The 21,038-nt window shown below is 40.5% G+C and overlaps 1 long non-coding RNA gene across 1 annotated transcript in view; it reads left to right on the forward strand.

Annotated features, from left to right (window-relative positions):
• The first annotated feature begins 2,610 nt into the window (after positions 1–2,610).
• The window catches only part of LOC126457324 (uncharacterized), a 559,529-nt gene continuing 541,101 nt past the window's right edge, over positions 2,611–21,038 (forward strand). Inside the window, exon 1 of the long non-coding RNA XR_007585456.1 lies at positions 2,611–2,720. This is a non-coding gene — a long non-coding RNA (uncharacterized LOC126457324). The remainder of the gene's footprint in view (positions 2,721–21,038) is intronic.

The raw sequence follows: 21,038 nt of genomic DNA on the forward strand, positions 1-21,038 counted from the left end.
CTAACACTTACACTTCCAGTTATTTATTATAGTCGTGTTATCCTGCATAGGCCTTTCTTAGGAAAGCTCAAGGTGCCTGCAGTTGGCTATGAATGACTGTGATGTTCGACTCCCTGATCAGCTATCCTAGCTGCATCACGCACTGCCCCCCCCCCCCCCCCTGCTCCAAATCTTTCCTCGACCTTAACGCTCTTGTCTGAACAACAAGGCAGAAACAGCGGTTCCCATCAGAGCAAAATCCTTTCTGTCCCATTCTATCGTTCAACCACTTTCTCGAAGTCCTTCTCAGTAGCAGAAACCAGGCTCTGGAATAACCACCCGAATCGTTTTAGGGAAATGCGTAACATCTCCAACTTCAGAAGACAGTTACTGATGTGTCTACTAACGCAACAGTAAGGATTACCATTGTCCCTGTACGGATTCGTTACCTTTGATCATCCTTTCTTTCCAACCAAATCTTCCTCATTTCCCAGCGTTCTTAGCTTGTGCAGTCTCCTTCAATTTCCTTTCCCTAGAACTAACTGTATCAGAAAGCATCTATTTTGTGCACTTATAATTTTTGTAATGTCTGCCACTGTCATCATTGTTGTTATTGTCATCATTATTACTACTATTATCACTATTAGTGGCAGGAGCTGCAGTAGTACAAATCCTGCCAGTAGTAACTTTATTAGTTCATAGTATCATTAACTCACACAACCACTTCAGATACTGAAATAATTTTAATACTATTTTTCATATTAAAATTGCTATATCTTAGGTAACTGTGATGTAAAAAAGGTACTGTACATACGAAACCCAGGTTCATTGTAACAGAGGGCCTGATGGTCCAATGAGATCATGTTAAGAAAATAAATAAATATTTCAGTTAGCGCACTAGGACTTTCATCAATTGATTGATCATATGGTCTGCGAACTGTGTGACCTTTTCTCTGCTGGAAATTCTCCCATTATTATCATTCACGCTTCATCAAAAATGATTCAACTGGCTCTGAGCACTATGGAACTTTACATCTGAGGTCATCAGTCCCCTAGAACTTAGAACTACTTAAATCTAACTAACCTAAGGACATCACACACATCCATGCCCGAGGCAGGACTCGAACCTGCGACCGTAGCGTTCGCACGGTTCCAGACTGAAGCGCCTAGAACCGCACGGCCACAACGGCCGGCTCACGCTTCATCAACAATGTTTAATGGATGATGTGCCACTGCAGCACGCATGCGGCAAAACAATCAGATTTCTTCTCTTCCTTGTATTTCTCTGTTAGTCCCAGTTTTTGTATTCTGTTCCCCAGACATTTTATTTTTCAATCCGTCCACAAGAACAGTTTCATTTTCACACTGGATTGTCTCCGCTTCTTCACAAGCGAACCCCACGACCCTTTTGTCAGGAAGAAACCCACCGTCAGTGTTCAAAAAATTATTACCTTCAACTACTTTCACTCAATTGAATCTCCGAACCAAAGCCAGGCTTCTGGCTCGCCCCAATGGCACCTCTGCTTGCTCTACACAGTCCAGTCTTGGGGTTCTCATAATCTGACGTATTTTCGACGAAATATGAGCTTTTATCTTTCAAATCTTGAAATTTCTTACCAAGCAAGTGAAAATTAGCCACTGCCTTTTCTTCGCAGACTCTTTTCTTGCATTTATGCATTCATTTTTTAATCTTCTCATCTGTTCCGTCAGGTTGGCAAGAATGTTGCTATTCCACCATGATTCTGTCATTTGCAATTTTTCAACGTTATCGGAATTTATTCCCCTCGAAATTCAGGCGCAATCATTTCGTAAACTCACCAGATTTACTGTACACCCGGCAGCGACGTTCGTCCTTGGGAAGACACGCTCTCCATTCGATGTGGTGATTATTTAGATTACTAACGGCGTAAAGAATTCAAATAGTGTACGAAGTTACGCGGAAACGAAGGCTGTCGCCGAGGGGAATGCCTGACTGAAGGTGACAACACATCCCCTCCTGGTGAACGACTGGCTAAATCGGCAGTGGGGCACGCTCTGGTCGTGAATACCACGGTGCACCCCCGGTTGGTCAGAAGTGCCACTGTACCCGTGGCACCTACAGTTGGGTAGCAAGTGCCACGGTACCTTTGGTATCTAGGTATGGGTGGAAATGCCACGGTCAAAAACTCCACGTAGCCCTGGATGCACGCCTCTCCCCGGCACCCAAAGTTTTCATTTCCACATAAGGATTCTTCCGCATAATGTACTAAGAGTTGTCGGTATTTTTTTATGTTCACCATTCATAGGCAGCTGAAAGCACCACCAATGTCACGGCGTTCCACCACAAAGCCTAAGGACAGAATGCCAAAATATTACTCCGGTGGAAACTGAAAAGATGCGCAGGTGATGAAAATGGCCACATCGTGTGATATCTCAGATACTAATGGTATCAGTAAAAATAAAAAGGGTCAATACTTTTCGTTGCAGTGAGAGCACCTCGCGCAGCTGCATTCTGGGGACTCGAGAGCGAGGATGGGTTGTCTGTCGACAGTGCCAGCTGGCGGGCAGTTGGCGCACTACGTTGACGTCAGCTGTCGGATCAATAGTATCGCTGGTCAGAGGCGGCGCGCGGCTGCGGAGCGCAGCAGTCGGCGACGAGCGGAGCGCGCACGCGGCTCGCAGAAGGCAGGGCGCGCAACACGGCGGCCGTGCATGGTGTGAGAGCCAGGGGCCTCGGATGAACCAGCGCGCTCCCATGTCCGGTGAGTCCCTCACACTCCACTCGCCGCGACGCCTCCGAGTTCGCCTCACTTCTGCCTTGTAAAGCTTTCTTGTCTCTAGGAAATGTACAAATGGTATACATAAAACGGCCTTGTGTACTTACAACCTCCTCTGATGCACGCATCCGGTGTATGTTGTAACTAATTGTTTACGTCGGAGGTTTAAGTGGTATTTTTTCACCTAACATGATAAGCGTATTTTGGAATACATTCTTCTTTTGTCTTTCACATTGACACCGTATCTGTTAAGTTTGTATTCGTAGTGGCCCATCCTCATAAACTCTATAGATTGCGAAATCACTACTAATACGTGAAAATTGACTGATGGCAAAATCAGAATCATAGCGAGAAGACTGATATTTTGAGATTGCAGAGCCTCAAAACTTTTCCGTGGATATAATAAATTCATATTTTCTAGTTTCTCGGTGCAAATATTACATGACCACTGCCACAATGTTTTTTTACCTATATTTAATAAGTGAAATACTCATACAGTGATTCAAAAGACGCTACAGCGTGCACTTCGTGAGGAGTGGAGAGAAAAACGATTTGCATTTCGATAACATTTTCTTAACAATTGTACAGAAAGTAAGATTCCGGAGTAAATAAAAAGACTGTTAGATCTACGTTGAAAGAGCTTCTTTGAGGACAGTATATTTATTATGTACAGTATTTTCTTGCATCCATTTACAACATATCGCTCTATGGCAGGACTCATGTATGCTGTGCCGAATTTATTGTTTCCGTACCTAATTTTCATGAACTCGGTAAGACTTATGGAAAGGTTTATGCAACAACACCTTTGATAGCCAGATAGCTTTCCGTCGGATTATCGTACGGGCATGCTGAAAAATGTCGATATCAGTAAATTACAAGTTAGATACTTCTTTTTTGGTATGACGTTCCGTTGGAATAAAGACTGGGCAAAGAGTCAATGCAGACTGATTCTGAATCGCGCAGATTTATTTAGCGTACAGATAGACTGCCACATATGTTAACTAAATTTAACAGCCTGTCAAAATAATTTCTGTTCGGTTTATTCTAAGAGAAACGAAAATGGGCATGTTTCGTAATAACATCAAATGGAAAAATTCGTAGCGATCACCTCACTGAGCCCTATGTATCATACTATTCTTCCAGCTCAAGCACAGTGTACAGCATAAAAAACTAAAATTGAATATTTCGGGTCTGTAGGATCAAACAACCATGATGCGTAATGTACTGTATACTGCATTTCGAAATTGAATTTGCAAGCGCCTGACGAAATGTAGAAGTAAATGGTAAAAATATGGAAAACGCCAAACAAACGTAGCCACTAGAGTCACCAATCAGTCGCAACCGTGGATATAGACAGCATCTCGTCGCTTCTCCTTGTTTTATATGATTTTATTTTTCACCGTTTCTTATTTATTGCCTGCATCTCTCTCTCAGAGCTGAGGTAATATTTCTGTGGACAGTATTTAGACTTCATGACATTCGCCAGAATATTTTAACCTAACAAGTTTATCTTAGCTACTGCAAATGAAATTTGTACCACTTACAACATAGCTGCAAGCAGGTTACTGTTGTCGGTCAGTAATAACAGAAACAAACCTAAACAAAAAACCGCTTGATTCTATGTTCCAGTACGTATGCGGAGAATAAATGACGAGTGGGTTCTGGCAGCGGGCCGATAAGACCTCTCCAGCTAACAAGAGCGCTCGCTCGAAAGTAATAAGCGCGCGACTTTTTTCACTCGCGTTACCGTTCAATAGGAGCTACTTTCAAAGACAGCAGTTCGCTGCTCTGCATGCTGTTTTAATAGCTCTGTGGCTTTGAGGAGCGCGCCCTGTATCTCCGAAGATCGGCACCAGGCACTTTGCTTCACAAGCTCACTAGCTTACACGCTGATCGGCTCTCTTTCTTCACTTGTACTAGAAAGGGCTTTCTTACTGCCAGATTTTTTACGTATGTGCCGGCGGCAAAGTTTCCATCCGTGTCTCAGTTACACAAAAAAATCCCAAGGGCGGCACACCAGCCAATATACAAATTAAATAATAATGATATTAATAATAATAATAATATCAATCATTCAACTTACAAAATCTATGCTTTGTCGCTGCAGTCACTCTTTCTTTATTTTTGTCTTGTTAATTGCTTGATACGTTTGACTTTTTGCCTCAGATGGATAGAAATATTATATCATGGTCTCCCGTTGGTTCCAGTTCCCAAATGATTTCTATCCCATTAACGCGTTTAAATTTTATTGATTGAATAAATGCCCCAAAAAAAATTTTTGATTTTCCTTTTTGAGAAGTTATGAGTCCGCAGCACGTGGTCGTGCGGTAGCGTTCTCGCTTCCCACGCCCGGGTTCCCGGGTCGATCCCGGCGGGGTCAGTGATTTTATCTGCCTCGTGATGACTGGGTGTTGTGTGATGAGCTTAGGTTAGTTAGGTTTAAGTAGTTCTAAGTTCTAGGGGACTGATGATCATAGATGTTAAGTCCCATAGTGCTCAGAGCCATTTGAACCATTTAGAAGTTATGAGGTTTATTCAGTAGTTGATTTCCTTTAAAACATCTTCATTGGATTTAATTTTTTTGCCCAGCCCGTGTTCGTTAGTCTTCTCAAAAGCTACATTTCTATTGCTTCCAAGCTTTTTCTGTCTGTCCATCTTTCACAGACATACAGGAGCACGCCAGAAGCGAACGTCTTGGCAAACCGTTTCTTTTCCCTATACTAAAGTCCTGTTCAATTCATGGTTATCTTATTTAATTAAATTAAGTGTTGCTGTTGCAGTTCTTTCCCTGATTTCCATGCTGCATCTGTGGTCTTCGAAATTAAGATGGCTAAATAACAAAACTGATCTACTTTTTATATGCTGTTGTGTTGGCCATTTTTCACAGCATCTATACATAAATAGCAGTAGTTAGGAAGAAAAATCATTTTTGCATGCTGCACATGAATCTTTATTTATAGAAGCAGAAGTGTTTTGCCTAAAGCATTCAGGGTGTTTTGCTTGGAATATGTTACACAATTTTCCCTTTCGCATATTAGTTTTTAGATTTGAAACAATGTAAATATTTTATAATAAAAGGAAAATATACTTACAATGAAACGTCTAACGTATTACCCGAAGATCAAACATATTTTGTTAATGAATTAGACATTTTACTGTAGGTACCGTTTCATTTTATTATAGAGTACTTAGTGAGCTCTTTTAAAACTAAAAACTAATACGTGAATACGAAATATCATGTAATATTCTAGTCCAACCACTGTGGACGCCTTGTTAAGAAACCCAAACGCGTCTGAGTGTATAAATGAAAATATTAGGTGTTTTCTTACTACTACATCTTTTCAAATATTTTATTAATTTCAGTCTTGTTATTGTGTCCTTCATTCTAATTTGCTTACTATCATACGTTTTTCATTTAAATTTTAAATTCAAAAATGGTCAGACTAGTTTGCATATTTCGGAAGTGTTCTCTGCATTTTTTTTTTACTAGCTGATATTAGGGCATTACCATCCGCAAATCATGCAATAGGTGGCTGTATCCCGAGAACGAAAAGAGAGGAGAAAACTCCAAATGTTTTTTCCTTTGAAGATCTTTAGACTACTTGTGGTGAATAGCTAAACAAATATGGTGATAAGGTCCAGTTCGTCAGCCGTTTTCAGCATTCTCTCATGCGTATTTGCCTGGAGTCGCTGAACAGTTTGAGGCTGTATTTGCCGAGCATTGTGGTGGGCAGTCATCCAGACACTGGGGTCATATACAGTAGTTGCGGGGTTCAGACTTCGATCGGACCATGCAAATTTTAAGTTTTCCATGGGTTCCAGAACGATTAAACCAATTCCGGGATGCTTCCTGAAGAAAAAAAAGAAGAAATCGGACGATTTCCTTTATCTTTGTTCAGCCGATCTTGTGCTTCGTATCTGCCGTGGTCGTCGACGTGGTGTTGAAATCTAATTTTCCGCCTCCCCCGTGTTGTACATGTATTACGTGGTATCCCGGGAGCTAATCCAGTATTCTGTACTGTTTTGAAACTGGTGTTGAAATAGTTCTGTAGGAACGGAATGAGATGCGTTCCTGTCCTTTATTTCTGTACATTTCTTTGTCAGCTTCTACGTTTACATGAACATACGAAATCTGCATCCAACCACACAATGAATGATTGAGGACGCCTTGTAACGGTGCCAGTCATTCCTTTTCCCGGTACATCAGAAAATGGAGCGAGGGAAAGACGACCTTCTATATGCTTCCGTGCGGGCCGTGATATCTCTGTCTTGTCTTTTCTGTCATTACACGAGTGGCAGTAGAATCGTTCTACTGTGTGTCACAAATGCCAGTTCTCTAAACTTTTTCAATAGTGTTTCCCGAAAAGAATGACTTATTGCGCCCTGGGATTGCCATTTGAGCTCGCGGAGCATTTCCGTAATACTTGCGTGCTGGTCGGACCTACCGGTAACAAATCTAGCGCAACGTCTCGAATCGCTTCGATGTCTTCTAAAATCCGATCAGCTGGGGATCGAAAGCAGTCAAGCAGCATTGGAGAATGGATCGCACAAGTGTTCGGTATGCTACATCCTTTATGGCCTCTAATGATTTCTTCGGAAGGCCGTTACACTATTTATGGATGCTTCAGCAATACATTTCACTAGCGTCTCCATAAACGTTTCTCCTGTCATAGACTGGTACACGGGATTCGTAATTGGGACGAGAGAATCCAAACTCCTGTACAAGCATCCTTATTTGAGCGTCTTTACACCACCTTGGGCGTATGCCGTGACTGTTACTTAAAAAAATCTCGTTGTCAGTTGAAGATAAAGGCTTAAATGTCTTTCCTTTCCCTCGCCTATTGTTTGCAATAGCTTAGCCCAATTGATGTTTCACTTCTTTGTGTATCGCAACATCTCAAACGTTTCCAGTCTCTTCACTTACGTTTCCTTCGAAAACAACACAGGAATTCAAATATTCAATTGTTTGAAAGAAATTTTCGTGATTTGACTTTTAATTGATCATTTATTTTAGATAATCATGATTTTGGACTTTGCAGCCATTCTCCAGAGCATGCTGAAACGTTAATTGTGTTTTGCACTTGAGAACGGCTCCAAAGGCCAAATCGTGATTATATAAAACAAATGAAAAATTAAAAGCCAAATGGCGAAAATTTCTATCAAAAAATTCTGTACGAATGTAGTCCCCCAAGAAGCTAAGATTATTCAAATATTCAATTTGTAAATTTCCTGTTGGGATTTAAAGACAGATTGCCTATGAAAGTAAGTCCGGATACGCCCCAAATCAAGAGAAATCCCTTCTTCAGTACGGTGTACAGGACCGTAAATCAAATTAGTAACGTAATCTGACTGGAAATAATTTGCAGGAAAATATCTAGACGGTGAACGCCTACTTTCCAATGCGACGTCTTAACAATGGACATAGCATAAGGAAAACTGAATTTAAGTGAACATGAGCAGTTGCAGCAGATATCTCACCAAACATCAAGATGTGCGAAGAAAAAAATGGTTCAAATGGCTCTGAGCACTATGGGACTTAACTGCTGTGGTCATCAGTCCCCTAGAACTTAGAACTACTTAAACCTAACTAACCTAAGGACATCACACACATCCATGCCCGAGGCAGGATTTGAACCTGCGACCGTAGCGGTCACGCGGTTCCAGACTGAAGCGACTAGAACCGCACGGCCACACCGGCCGACAAGATGTGCGAAGAAACGTGGCTTCCAGCACTGCGCAGTGTTGTGGGCTTGTGGACCCAGCCTGTTATATGACACCATACAGTTACAAGGCATCAGATAGAATAAAGCACTGCGTCTCTGACGGCTACGTCAACACCTACTTTTTCTACCGAAAAGCAAACAGATAGATGCAAAATATAATTATCTTTCTGATTACTACTGCTTTTGATGTTAATTGCATTAATAAATCCCTAAAGACTCTGCCAGCTTATGCAGGCAAATACTCGTAGTACGTTTCGCATCAAATTATCGTATTCCAAACTGCTTAGTGCAATTCGGCACAGTTCGTGAAAATGTAAGGGGCAGTCAAATGAAAACGAGGCAAATGGAAAAAGTTAAGTAAACGGGTATTTCAGTACTAATTGCCATAACTGTTAATATTCGTACATTTGTCCCACTGTAAGAAAAGACGGCAAGCGTCTTCATGAAAAACTGTTTACGGAACAATGTTTGTACCCAGGCTTACACCTTTTCGTCCGAAGCAAATCGACGGCCGCAAGCGTCTTTTTTTTGAGGACTCTAAAAATATGGAAATCGCATGGGCAAAGATCAGGACTATATGGAGGGTGTGTATGGCTTCCCAACGAAATTTCCGTAGCGTAGTCGAAACAATTTTGGCAACATGTGGGCGGACCCATCCTCAGACAGTGCCGATTTCTCCCCATATGATTCCCACATTTTTGCAGGTCTGTAGAAAGACACTCGTAGCAGCGCATTTGCTTCGGACGAAGAGGTGCTCGACGCGGTACAATCATGGCTTCGTAGGCAACCTCAAAAATTTTCCTGAAGGTATTCACGGCTTTGTCATAGTGGGATAAATGTTTTAACAGTTATGGTTGTTATTTTTGAAATAATAGATATTTTGCTTACTTTCCCTCCGTCTGTCTCGTTTCCTGTAGACTGCCACATATAGGTAAAAAAGTGTCGAGGAAAATCTATTGAAACAATATCTGGTAATTTCCAAGAAGGTTTGCCTATCGAAGCCGCGGGCTCCAAACGACAAATATCGAAATTGCGATTGTAAATCGATCACGCGACAGTGGTGGCGGGCGTTATGATAAATTATTTGTGAGTGCTAGGGAAACTCAGACGATTTATGTCGGTAGTGATTGGGATGTCTGGTATTGTTGACGTTTCTTCGGCCGATTGCCTCACGTGGAAGAATCTAATTCCATGCTCATGCAATGTATAAACTTGTTTGACTTTATGTCGCAAATATGGACTAATACTGGATGACAAAAGGAGGGACTGTGTAGACAGCAGTAGGCCGAAGTCTATAAAAGTTCGTAAGAAGAGTTCTGATACTTAAATACCGTTACAAGTTCATTTTGGAAAGCGTGGGAAACGAACGACTATCAGGAAGAATACATGGTATGACTATTCCAAATTATCCATACACCAGCATAATTCTTCTATCTTGTTGGATTAGGGACTACACCCTGCAAGCAACATCATCGGAAACTGACCTATCTACCAACACCGTGTGCGACTATTTCGGGTTTTGCAGAGACATGTATTATGTGATAGTGACGACCGACAGTGTACCGATCGGTGGACCAAGTAAAGTTGTTGAAGTGGACGAATCGCACATAGCAAGAAGGAAAAATTAGACAGGACGACCTTCAAAGAAGAAATCAAACATATTCGGTGGTATGGAATGAGAGTCCCTGAAGAGTTTTGTTGTGTGAGTGTTGTCCAGAGACAAGGTAACTTTGGTCGGTTTGATAAAGCGCTTTATATTTCCCCGTAGTAAAGTTATTACAGACAGCTTTCAGTCCTGCAAGACACTCAAAGCAGAACGATTCAACCACGAGTTCGTCAACCACTCTGTAGAGTTCGTGCCTGCGGATGGCTCCAGTGTGCATACGCAGAGCATCGAGCGGCTGTGGAAATATGTGAAGTCTTCCATTAAAAAAGAAGGGCGTCCAGGAGAAAGAGACAACTCTACCTGTTTCAGTACCTTTATTTACATAACTTGCGGTTGCAAGGAAAAGTTAACGCATGTGACACTCTACCCATATTTTTGCGTGACATTGGCAGAGTTTACCCAGGTTGCGGCAAAAACGCAATGCTCCCCGTAGCATACACATCAAATGGACTTTCTCATGACGTTAGCGTCGACGACGAGTAAGATAGGTCGTTTCCTTTGTAATTGCAAGTATTTTAGTAACGTTCTTATTTTGTCGTTGCTGTAGTGACCACTATAAACATGCTCATAACGATCGCTATCACAGTTCCGTGATCGATTTACAATCGCACTTTCGATAACTATCGTTTGGAGCCCGCGGCTTCGATAGGCAAACGTTCTTGGAAATAATTGTATGTAAATCCGTAAAACTGACTCCCAGAACGTAACTCAGTCGCACTAGTACGTGTAATATGTGGCCAGAAAAACGTGTGGTGTTCAGAGTTCCACTACGTAAGAAAATCAGATAAAGTATAATGCTCGCAAGTCACGAGGCATTGGCAAAAATTTATCCATATGGAGTGTCAAAAAACTGCCTTTGTTACCATTCGCATAAATTGACAGCAGACAGCTTTTGTACCGAGTCTCGAAACATACTCTCCTCACGAAGATCCAGAGACCGAATCTCCACAAGTGAGACACGCTTCCACACCATGAAAGTTACAGCACGACAGAATACAATGCCTTTTTCAAACACATGCCCCAGCATTCTCAGGCAGTGGGTTGAAGGGCCGACGCAGCTGGAACTTAAAGAATATTTCCTGAATGTGTGTTCTCGGAGTCTTTCACGGTGGCATGCTTCAATAAAGTCTTCTCGGCGTACAAGCCACGTTACTCCGGCCCTCCCTGGAAGGTTCCAGACGCTGCCACTGCATGTATATAAGCAGTCACACGGTGCCAGCCCAGGGAGACGGTGATCTTAGCTCCTGATGGCGATGGCGGAGAGAATCGAACGCTCGCATGTTTTATTCGAAGTTTGTAGCCCTTAAACTGAGAATTAGTTCCTGAATACCTCACAGACTGACCAAAAGTTAGTCAAGTTGTTCGAATCGATAACTAGGTACAGAATTGCATCTTTGCAGTAAGCGAAGTAAGTAAGTAGGTAGTAAGCGAAACATTTGAATTAAAATATAGTAAAGTAAGAATTGAAGTTCTTTGAAAGACTTCATGCACACCACTGGCTAAATGTTTATTAAAAATCCACTATTGCAGTTTCAGTCTTACGGTAATTTTCAAGTGCGTGACAACTACAAACAATATATGCTCAAGGTTAAATATACCAAAGTTAAACATACCGCCAACATAATACGTAAATGTTTTACAGTGGAGTCACGAAAATCGATATTAAAAGACACTAAATTTTTTTTGCGTGCTGTAAGCGCAGCAGTAGTCATCAGTAAAAGGAATAAAAATGACGTGAGTCTCTAGTGCTTGTGGCAACCTTAGTTACATACATCATTTAAATAAAGTATAAGATGCATCAATATGTTACGAGAAAGCATCGTAGAAGATACAAAAAAATGCAATACTGCTCACTAAATGTACCGTTTGCGACAAACGGACACATGAAATAAATCTCAGGCCTACTTCGCGTATCATTAACGAACAGCGTACTGATCAAAACAGAGGGGAAGAACTCCAGCGCATTTACGCCTTTTCCAAAGACTACAAAAGACGCAACCTTTGCCTGCATAGATAAATATACTGTTAGGTGCTGACCTTATAGTTTTGCGCAACCGAATCAATCAAACGTTTCTAACTGTATTAAAAAACACTGGCAAGAAACGTACATATCCATAAAGTATCATATACCATTCAGCGCTTCATGTTTATACAATAACAAAACATAGTTACAAAATGTTTTCGTACTACATAATTATTTCAATCTATGTAATATCCAGGCGAAACACCACAGCGACGCCTAGCATTGCAAATACATATCTAAATATCAGATACAAAAATACAACCATAATACTGTAAAATGTTGCCCTTATTTTTAAATATAAGTAACGCTCTTCATAATCATGCAACAGACGTTAAGTCAGATGTCGTGCCAGAAAGGCATTAAACAGAGCAAATACACAGGCATAAAGAATAGTCGAAAAGATATTGTGATAAAAACTTCACATTGAATATTAGTAAAATACTTCACGATACTGCACTGAACAAGTCATGTAATATCTTACTGAAAGGATGGAGCGTAGGACATGGGGTTAGTGAATGCGTAACGTCATAAAGAATCGTAACAACTTTTACAAAAACACAATTATCATATCAAACATGGCAATAGATCAACTTCCTTACATTTGAAAATATTCAAAACAATTCATAATCATGTTGGCTGTAAAATATCGGCACACCCAGGCGACACGCGACATTGACGCCAAGCAATGTACAACACAATCACTCAGAAATGAGGGTTACTTTTATTTAAACGTGAAGATGATATTTTTTCGTTAGTAACATTATGGCTATACTTTTACATTCAGGAACGTATCCGCACTACTTGGCGTCGATGTTTCATGTCGCCTGGGTGTTATGTAATAAGCAGATAACTATGTAGAACGAGAACATTTTCTAACTGTGTTGTATATGTCTTCATATCCGTATATCACTGAAAGGTATTCTCTAGTTTATGAATATGTACGTTTTTCGCCAGTGCTTATTACCACTGCTATAAAGTTTGACTGACTTCGGTTTCCCAGTAACAAAAGATCAGCGTCTAAGAGTATACTTGTCTATGCTAGCAAACGTTGCGTATCAGGACGCCTGCGTGCATGGATGTATAACAAGTGGAGTTGTCATGACCCTCACAAAGTTGAAGCCAGCGCCCACCACGTTCGCTGCCCCAAACACTAGTTTTTCATGGAAGTGTTATGAGCAAAAATGCCAGCTTGCGTCATTTACCGGCGTCCTAACCGTTCTAATTATAGCTGAAAGCGGAAAGGAATCACATTTCATTGGCGTGTGAACGCGATCAAGCGCTGTTTTCTTGTATGTACACGAGCTTTGGTTGCGCTGTTTACTTTTACGATAGTGGTTTTATTTTTGTCATTAGATTTCATATTTCCTATCAGTCCAACTCGAAAAGCTCTCTGGATGAACACTGTGAGAAAAAAGATAACAAATGGACCAAACATAGCAAAATATGTCCTCAACATTTTCAGGAAGAGGACATGGACTGGAAATGTTCCGTCAGCCGGTATTGGTGTCAATTCTGGATTACGAAAGCAGTTTTTTCATATCACATACTTCTCTTCTTGCTTATTCGAAACGTATAACTAACGAAATTTACACTGACGAGGCGAAATGCGCCGTATTACGGGATCAAATAGACATATAAGACTACAAAAACGTCTAAAAATACATTCTTAACGACAGCTCTGTAACATTTTCTATTTAAAACAACTGTTCCGTGTCCACCACTGAAATTAGGAACAAGAAGCCATCGTAAACAGTAGTCTGCTAATCTTCTGGGTCGTCTTTAACATGGCGGCGCCGGCTCCAAAGCAACATACAGAGTATGTGGGTAAGCGTCGACTCGCGTTATTATACCCCTGTGCCTGTGTACGTCTTAAGGGAAGGCTGATGGCAAACGTGCTCAAAAAATCTATTTTTATATTTTTGCGTATTTGAAATTACTGCCATTTCCTGCGTAAAACAGTTTTTGTTTCATACAAATACGACAGTTTTTTGTGAGTTATGATGATTTTCCTGACACTATGCGATCTGGCAGTATTTAGAAGAGGGTAACAGCCAGGCTTATGACCGGATATGTGCAGAACAACACTATTGCCCTAATGTCACAACTTCTAAATTAGAATGCGTTGGGCATATCCAGAAGAGAACATGATTCAGGTTGAGAAGATTATTAAAAGAAAAGTCAAAAATAGTACTGGAAGATGGTAAGGAAATACGTGGTGAAGATCGCCTGGAAAATGTTTAAATAGACATTATACAGGAATTATTATGACTTGGTCATAAGAAAAAATGTTGAGAATTTAGAAAACATGAAAAAGCTGTTTGGGCTATCTCTTTCCAGAAGCTTTCCCCAAATGAAAATCCTCAGCACTGTCTTTGCCCGAATGATCCTGGCGCATGGTGCAAGTACATGATAAGTGCAACATATGACCACAAACATCCTTCACATGAGGCAGTAATGAATTAAATTAAAACTCTGTTTAGAGATCTTTGTAAAGATACCTTGTCGAAGAAATATCCTCATGGGAAAACGCACAATTTAAATGAATGTCTGAATTCTGTCATTTGGACCCGGCTACCGATAACTGTGTTTGTTCAGATTACAGCCTTCAGATTTTGTGTTTGTGGTACTATTTTATGCTTCAATGATAGTGTGACAAGAAAACTCGATGTTTCGGAAGTATTGGGCAGAAAATCTAGTGGAAATGCTGCAGAAACCTTAGTGTAAATAGATAAAGAGAGACTCGGAAAAGCAGATATTGTTAATTTAAAATGCGCAGAAGAAGCTAGACGGAAAAGAAGAGGGACCAAGAGAAGAAAAGAAAATCAGTATGACCCAGATGATGCCCAGTATGGTGCAGGAAAATATCAGCGGTAAGTAATTCTCATCAAGAACTATACTAAAATTGCAATGCTAAATTTTAAATTGATCTTTCTCAAAATAATGTTCAAATGTGTGTGAAATCTGATGGGACTTAACTGCTAAGGTCATCAGTCCCTAAGCTCACACACTACTTAACCCAAATTATCCTAAGGGCAAACCCACACACCCATGCCTGAGGGAGGACTCGAACCTCCGCCGGGATCAGCCGCACAGTCCATGACCGCAGCGCCCTTGACCGTTCGGCTAATCCCGCGCTGCTGATTTTCCTCAAAACTACATTTTTTGAATTTCAGGTACCATTATTTTCTAAACTAATTGCTTTAGAAATATATAACTTGGTCAGTTTGTACTCAGGATGGTAATAAGCGCATTGATAACCACCAACTCAACAAAAACAGTTTTATAATAAATGTTGTATTTATAAAAGTGAAATTTTATTTGTGAAAGAATAAAAAAATTCTTCAAATCCATAAGAGATATTTTGTTCAGTCTACCTGTAAATGCACTCATATGCGTAACATACATTCAGTAAAAATTTCGCTTTTTTAACACTTACACTTCATTTGAGAAGTGTACCTATTTAGTGGGTGAAATAGCATTGCAAAATTGAAGTAAAAATTGCCTTCCGTCTTCCCTTAACTGCGCTATTTGCAGATGACATAAATTCGTTGGAGCTCTTTCCCGCCCGTTTTATTAGTGCACCGTTCGTTACTGAGATGTGCAATAGATATGAGTTTTATTTCATGTGCTTGTATCCTGTCTATCACATAAAGATAAATTCAGTGAAGAGTGTTTGTTGCATCTACATATTTTACGATGCGTTCAGTTGACGCATTTTATACTTTATTTGGATGGTGTACATGGCTAAGGCTAATACGACCACTAGAGGTTCACGTCATTTTTATTCCTTCTACTGAAGATTACTGTTGTGCTTACTGCGTGTAAGTAATTTTTAGTCTCTTTTAATGCAGATTTGTGTGACTGCTGTAAAACACGTATTATGTTAGTGATTCGTTTAACCTTTTGTGCATATTATTTGCTGCTGCTACCCACTTGAAAAGGACCAAAAGGCTGAAACTGCAATAGTGGATTTTTGATAAACGTACAGTCATTGGCGAACTTGAAGTTTTTCAAAGCATTTCTACGAGCCTGTGAAGACACAGCAAATACAACTGTGAATATATAGGAAGTGTCTATGTAACAGACAACTTTCGCGTTTCATCAGAGTGACCTTCCTCAGTTCTGTGTAAATAGTTGTTGACAGCAGAGTTCTTTCGTTGAAGAAAGCTTTTAATGCCCGCGCCATTAGGTTGCAGGTAACGAAATCTATTTCTGATGGTACATCCCTCCACCGTCAGATACAGCAATGAAGTTGTATTCTGGGAGGTCACGCAGTTAGAAAACTGTTACGAAGTGCAGGAGCGATTTAATGTTGAACGGCCTCATAAAACTAGATGTACGTAAGGGAGATGCGGCACAGAGATTAATCGACAGTGCTCCGAACGAAGCACATTTCCGTTCCTAAGGAGGTAGTTCATTCGATGGATTTTTTGAATGTTACACCCTAACCAATTTGCATTAAGGAAAGAGAAAGAGAAATTTGAAAATTAAGCTGGCGGATTTTTCATGGTCTCCAGCAAAACAAGATGCTACAAGAAGGAGCACGGCATAACGCCCTACTATTACGGATGTTTCCCGTTAATGCGGAAAGCGTGAACTTAGAGCATTTGAAGCGGGAAACAACAGTCTCTCTTCCTAAATGCCATCTGCGAATAAAACGGAAATAAATAAAAGTACAAAGTCCTTTTAAATGAATGTCAGCAAAATTGTGTTGTTGTCGTTGTGGTCTTCGATCTGAAGGCTGGTTCGAGGCACCTTTCCACACTGGTGTCTCGCGTGCAAGTCTTTTCATCTCTGCATCACTATGCAACCTACATCCATCTGAGCCTGCTTACTGTAGAAAAACCTTCGTCTCCCTTTATATTTTATACCTCCCACTCTTCCTTACATTACTAAATTGGCGATTCCTCGACGCCTCACGATGTGTCCTATAAACCACCCCTTTCTTTTAGTCAGGTTGTACCATAAATTTCGTTTCTTCCCAATTTGATTCCGTACCACTTCAGCAGTTCCCCGATCTGCCCATGCTATCTTCAGCATTTTTCTTTAGCGCCACGTTTCAAACGGTTTTATTCTCCCTTTGCCTGTACTGTTTATCGTCCATGTTTCACGCCGTACAAGGCTACATCTCAATCAAATATTTTGTTAAGGACTTCGTAACACTTAAATTTCTATTCGAAGTTAACAAATCTCTGTTTCAGCAGCGCTACCCTCGCTCTTGCCAGCATGCATTTTGAATCCTCTAGCTTTACTGAAGTATCACCTGATTTAATTCGACTACCGTCCACTATCCTTATTTCAGTTTCGTTGATGTTCATCTTTTAACAGCTTTTCAAGGCCGTACCTCCTCCGTTCATGAGCTCTTCCGCGTCCTTCGCCGCTCCTGATATAATTTCACTGTCATCATCAAACCTCAACGTTTTTATTTATTCTCCCTGAATTTTATTTACATTTACCAATTTCTCCTTGCTTTCCCTTACTGCTTGCTCAGTTTACAGAGATAATAAGTTAATGATAGGTTACAACATTGTCTCACTCCCTTCGCAACTATTGCTCCCCTTTCATGTTCTTTGACTATTATAATTGCTGCTGATTTCTCTATAAGATGTAGATAGCCTTTCGTTATCTGTATTAAAGTTTTCGTATCTTCAGAATTTGAGAGAGAGTGTTTTCCAGTCAGCATTAGGAAAATCATGGTAGGTGATATCGTCCTAAGAATTCAGTCTGCGTGTTTTGGCGCTCAGGTATTGTCATTTCAGTGGTTTTTAAAAGACATCATCATTACTTGCTGATGTTAAAATCATTAATTTGTTAAGTCCATGATTAAAATGTGGCCTTTGTCCATTTGAAAGTGAGACACTGCAAAAATTTCATGCTTTAGCCTATGCGAAAATTTAAAAATGTTGTGATCAATGTATGTACATAACATTTTCGACATGGACCATATGATGACGACAGGTATTGCATAATCTTTTTAAATTTTGGGTAAAGCACCAAATTTTCGCCATGTTCATTTGAAAATGCCGAATGAGCGAAACTACAGTTGTGGATTTCATATATAATTAGTTTTCACAACGAAATTGACAATGATATTTTTTGAACTTTTTTGTGCTTAAACTCCGTCCAAGAGAATATGGTCATTTACGAGTAGGAATGTGAGTACTCTCACTTAAAGATATCGAAGGGAAGAATATAACTCCATCATAAAACAATTGGCCATTTTTGTGACGACTGTAATGAAATTCTTGTCCAACTACCTAGATTCACGTTTCCTGCACGTTATTTAAATCGCAGCAGAATAATGATTCAAAAATGATTCCTGAACAATAATAGACTTATTTTACTGATCTCTTTTCAACAGGTAACTATCATGATCTTTTTTTGGACTACCAGTTTTAAGCCATTGACTTCAATGAAATTTTTTTGTGAAGAGTAACCAGCTGCTACTTAAGGGACACTGCAAGAAAATAAAATGAACTCATCGGTGAAGGTGCAAACCGGTATTTTTCATCTGTAAGTACATTTGAACGATAATGGAGGGAACGAAATTTATTTTTAGTTCTGTGATGAACTCCATGTACAGCTGCGCCTCCTTTGATCCCCAGTGTGAACTGCAAACACTGCTGTTCTCTCGTAATTACTTTACCTTTGTTGATGTACCTCGCAGTTCGCACCAAATATCTTCATCAGTTTCATTTAAGAACTTCGTTAAATGATAAATGTGTGTAATTGTGAACATCCCAATTAGCGGTGTTGTAAGTGAACACACGTCCATTTCCATTTGTCGGGAACTCGCTGCTTTTGTGAGAGCTGTTTTGTGCAAATTGTCTCTCTTGTTTTTATTATCCGTGCATATAATATGCTCGTTGCAGTTACGTTGGTGCGCTAAGGAAACAGAATTCTTTGCCATTAATTGTTGTTTTCGTTATTGCTCATTGATTCTCTTCATTTTCCATGCTGACACCAAGTAGCACAATTTGCTTCGGAGTAGCGGATATTGTGACGTGTTTAGGGTCCCTTGGCCCGTACTAGCTCGTGCGAGTCGTGAATGGATCAGCTAATCAGTTCAACGACTTCCTCATCGTTATTGGTTTAAAATTGACATAGCGGGGTGGCGCGTTTCGCCTGCGCGAGCGAAATATTTACTTCTTGACTTCCGTTGCTCCATGACGAGCAAAGAAAATTAAGAAAATCGGAATGCGACGGGACTTTGTTGCGAGACAAGATAACGAGAGGACGTGTAGGAAATGTGCGCAGTGAAACAGTCATTGTTAGCCGCCATATTGTATAATTTGTGTTTTTTTGAGGTTCACAAACGATATGTAACGTTAATGAGGAGTTAAGTAAAGGCCATAATACAGTATTTTGCATTTCAAAGGTAATTGCACGTATTTAATTTTGATCAAAGTATTCTGTGGTGAATTGTTATGTACTACAAGCTTGTATAGGACTTCGAACATTTGGTGGTCCATGTTTGCTGTAGAACACGCTTCATTAACACGGTAAAAAGCAAAGAGAAAGCTTTCTCTGCTAAAACGAATTCATTACACTCCCAGACAATCATCGAATGACCAAATGCGAATGGCAGTGTTCCAATTTGAGAAGATCCTATAGAAGTTTTCTTTCTCTTACATTTTAAGAAATTTACAGGCGCCGGCTGCGGTGGCCGAGCGGTTCTGGGCGCTTCAGTCCGGAACCGCGCGACTGCTGTGGTCGCAGGTTCGAATCCTGCCTCGGGCATGGATGTGTGTGATGTCCTTAGGTTAGTTAGGTTTAAGTAGTTCTAAGTTCTAGGGGACTGATGACTTCAGATGTTGAGTTCCATAGTGCTTAGAGCCATTCTTTTGCTACGGTCACAGGTTCGAATCCTGCCTCCGGCATGGATGCGTGTGATGTCCTTAGTTAGGTTTAAGTAGTTCTAAGTTCTAGGGGACTGATGTCCTCAGATGTTGAGTTCCATAGTGCTTAGAGCCATTCTTTTGAATTCTACAGGCAACCGTCGGAGTCGGCAGCTGCTTCTACACCATGAGAGTAACTTGTCTACGTGTAGGAAATTACGTACGCTGTGGGAGTAGTCGACGCCGCTCGGGATATTGTCCTTCACAGACATACAGAGACACTACACACACTAGTTCAATAAAAACGCGTTTAATATTACCAGCTTAAATCATTAATTTTTTCTTTTGAACAGTAATATTGCACGTGGTAGCGTTTAAAAGGCATAGTATGGGCAGAGGTCATTCTTGGCAACCGGAATAAAATAATAAGTAGATTCTTTCACCGACCTCCCAACTCAGATGATATACATGCTGAAAGGTTCAAAGACAATTTGAGTTTAATTTCAAACACGTGTCCGATTCACACTTCTATAGTTGGCGAAAATACATGTTTAAATCTGGAGGTACACATAAAACATCATCCGAAATGGTGCTAAACGCATTCTCCGAAAATTATTTCGAGCGGTTAGTTCATGAGCCCACGCGATTAGTAAACGATTGTGAGAACACATTTGTCTGGAACCGCGCGACCGCTACGGTCGCAGGTTCGAATTCTGCCTCGGGCATGGACGTGTGTGATGTCCTTAGGTTAGTTAGGTTTAAGTAGTTCTAAGTTCTAGGGGGATTATGACCTCAGCAGTTGAGTCCCATAGTGCTCAGAGCCATTTTTGAGAACACATTTGACGTCTTAGTAACAAATAACGAGCATCAAAAGGACTACAGAATTAGTGAACACAGGGTTGCCGTATCGAGACCGAATATTGTAACACCTAAATCCTCCAAAAATTACCGAAGATTATACCTCTTCAGAAAAACAAATGAAACTGCACTTGAGTAACTTAGAAGTAGATATCCTCGGAGCAGTGAAGCAACGTAAATCACTTAATAAAAGCA

This window comes from Schistocerca serialis, chromosome 1 (assembly GCF_023864345.2).
Source record: "Schistocerca serialis cubense isolate TAMUIC-IGC-003099 chromosome 1, iqSchSeri2.2, whole genome shotgun sequence".
Classification (NCBI taxonomy): Eukaryota; Metazoa; Arthropoda; class Insecta; order Orthoptera; family Acrididae; genus Schistocerca; species Schistocerca serialis.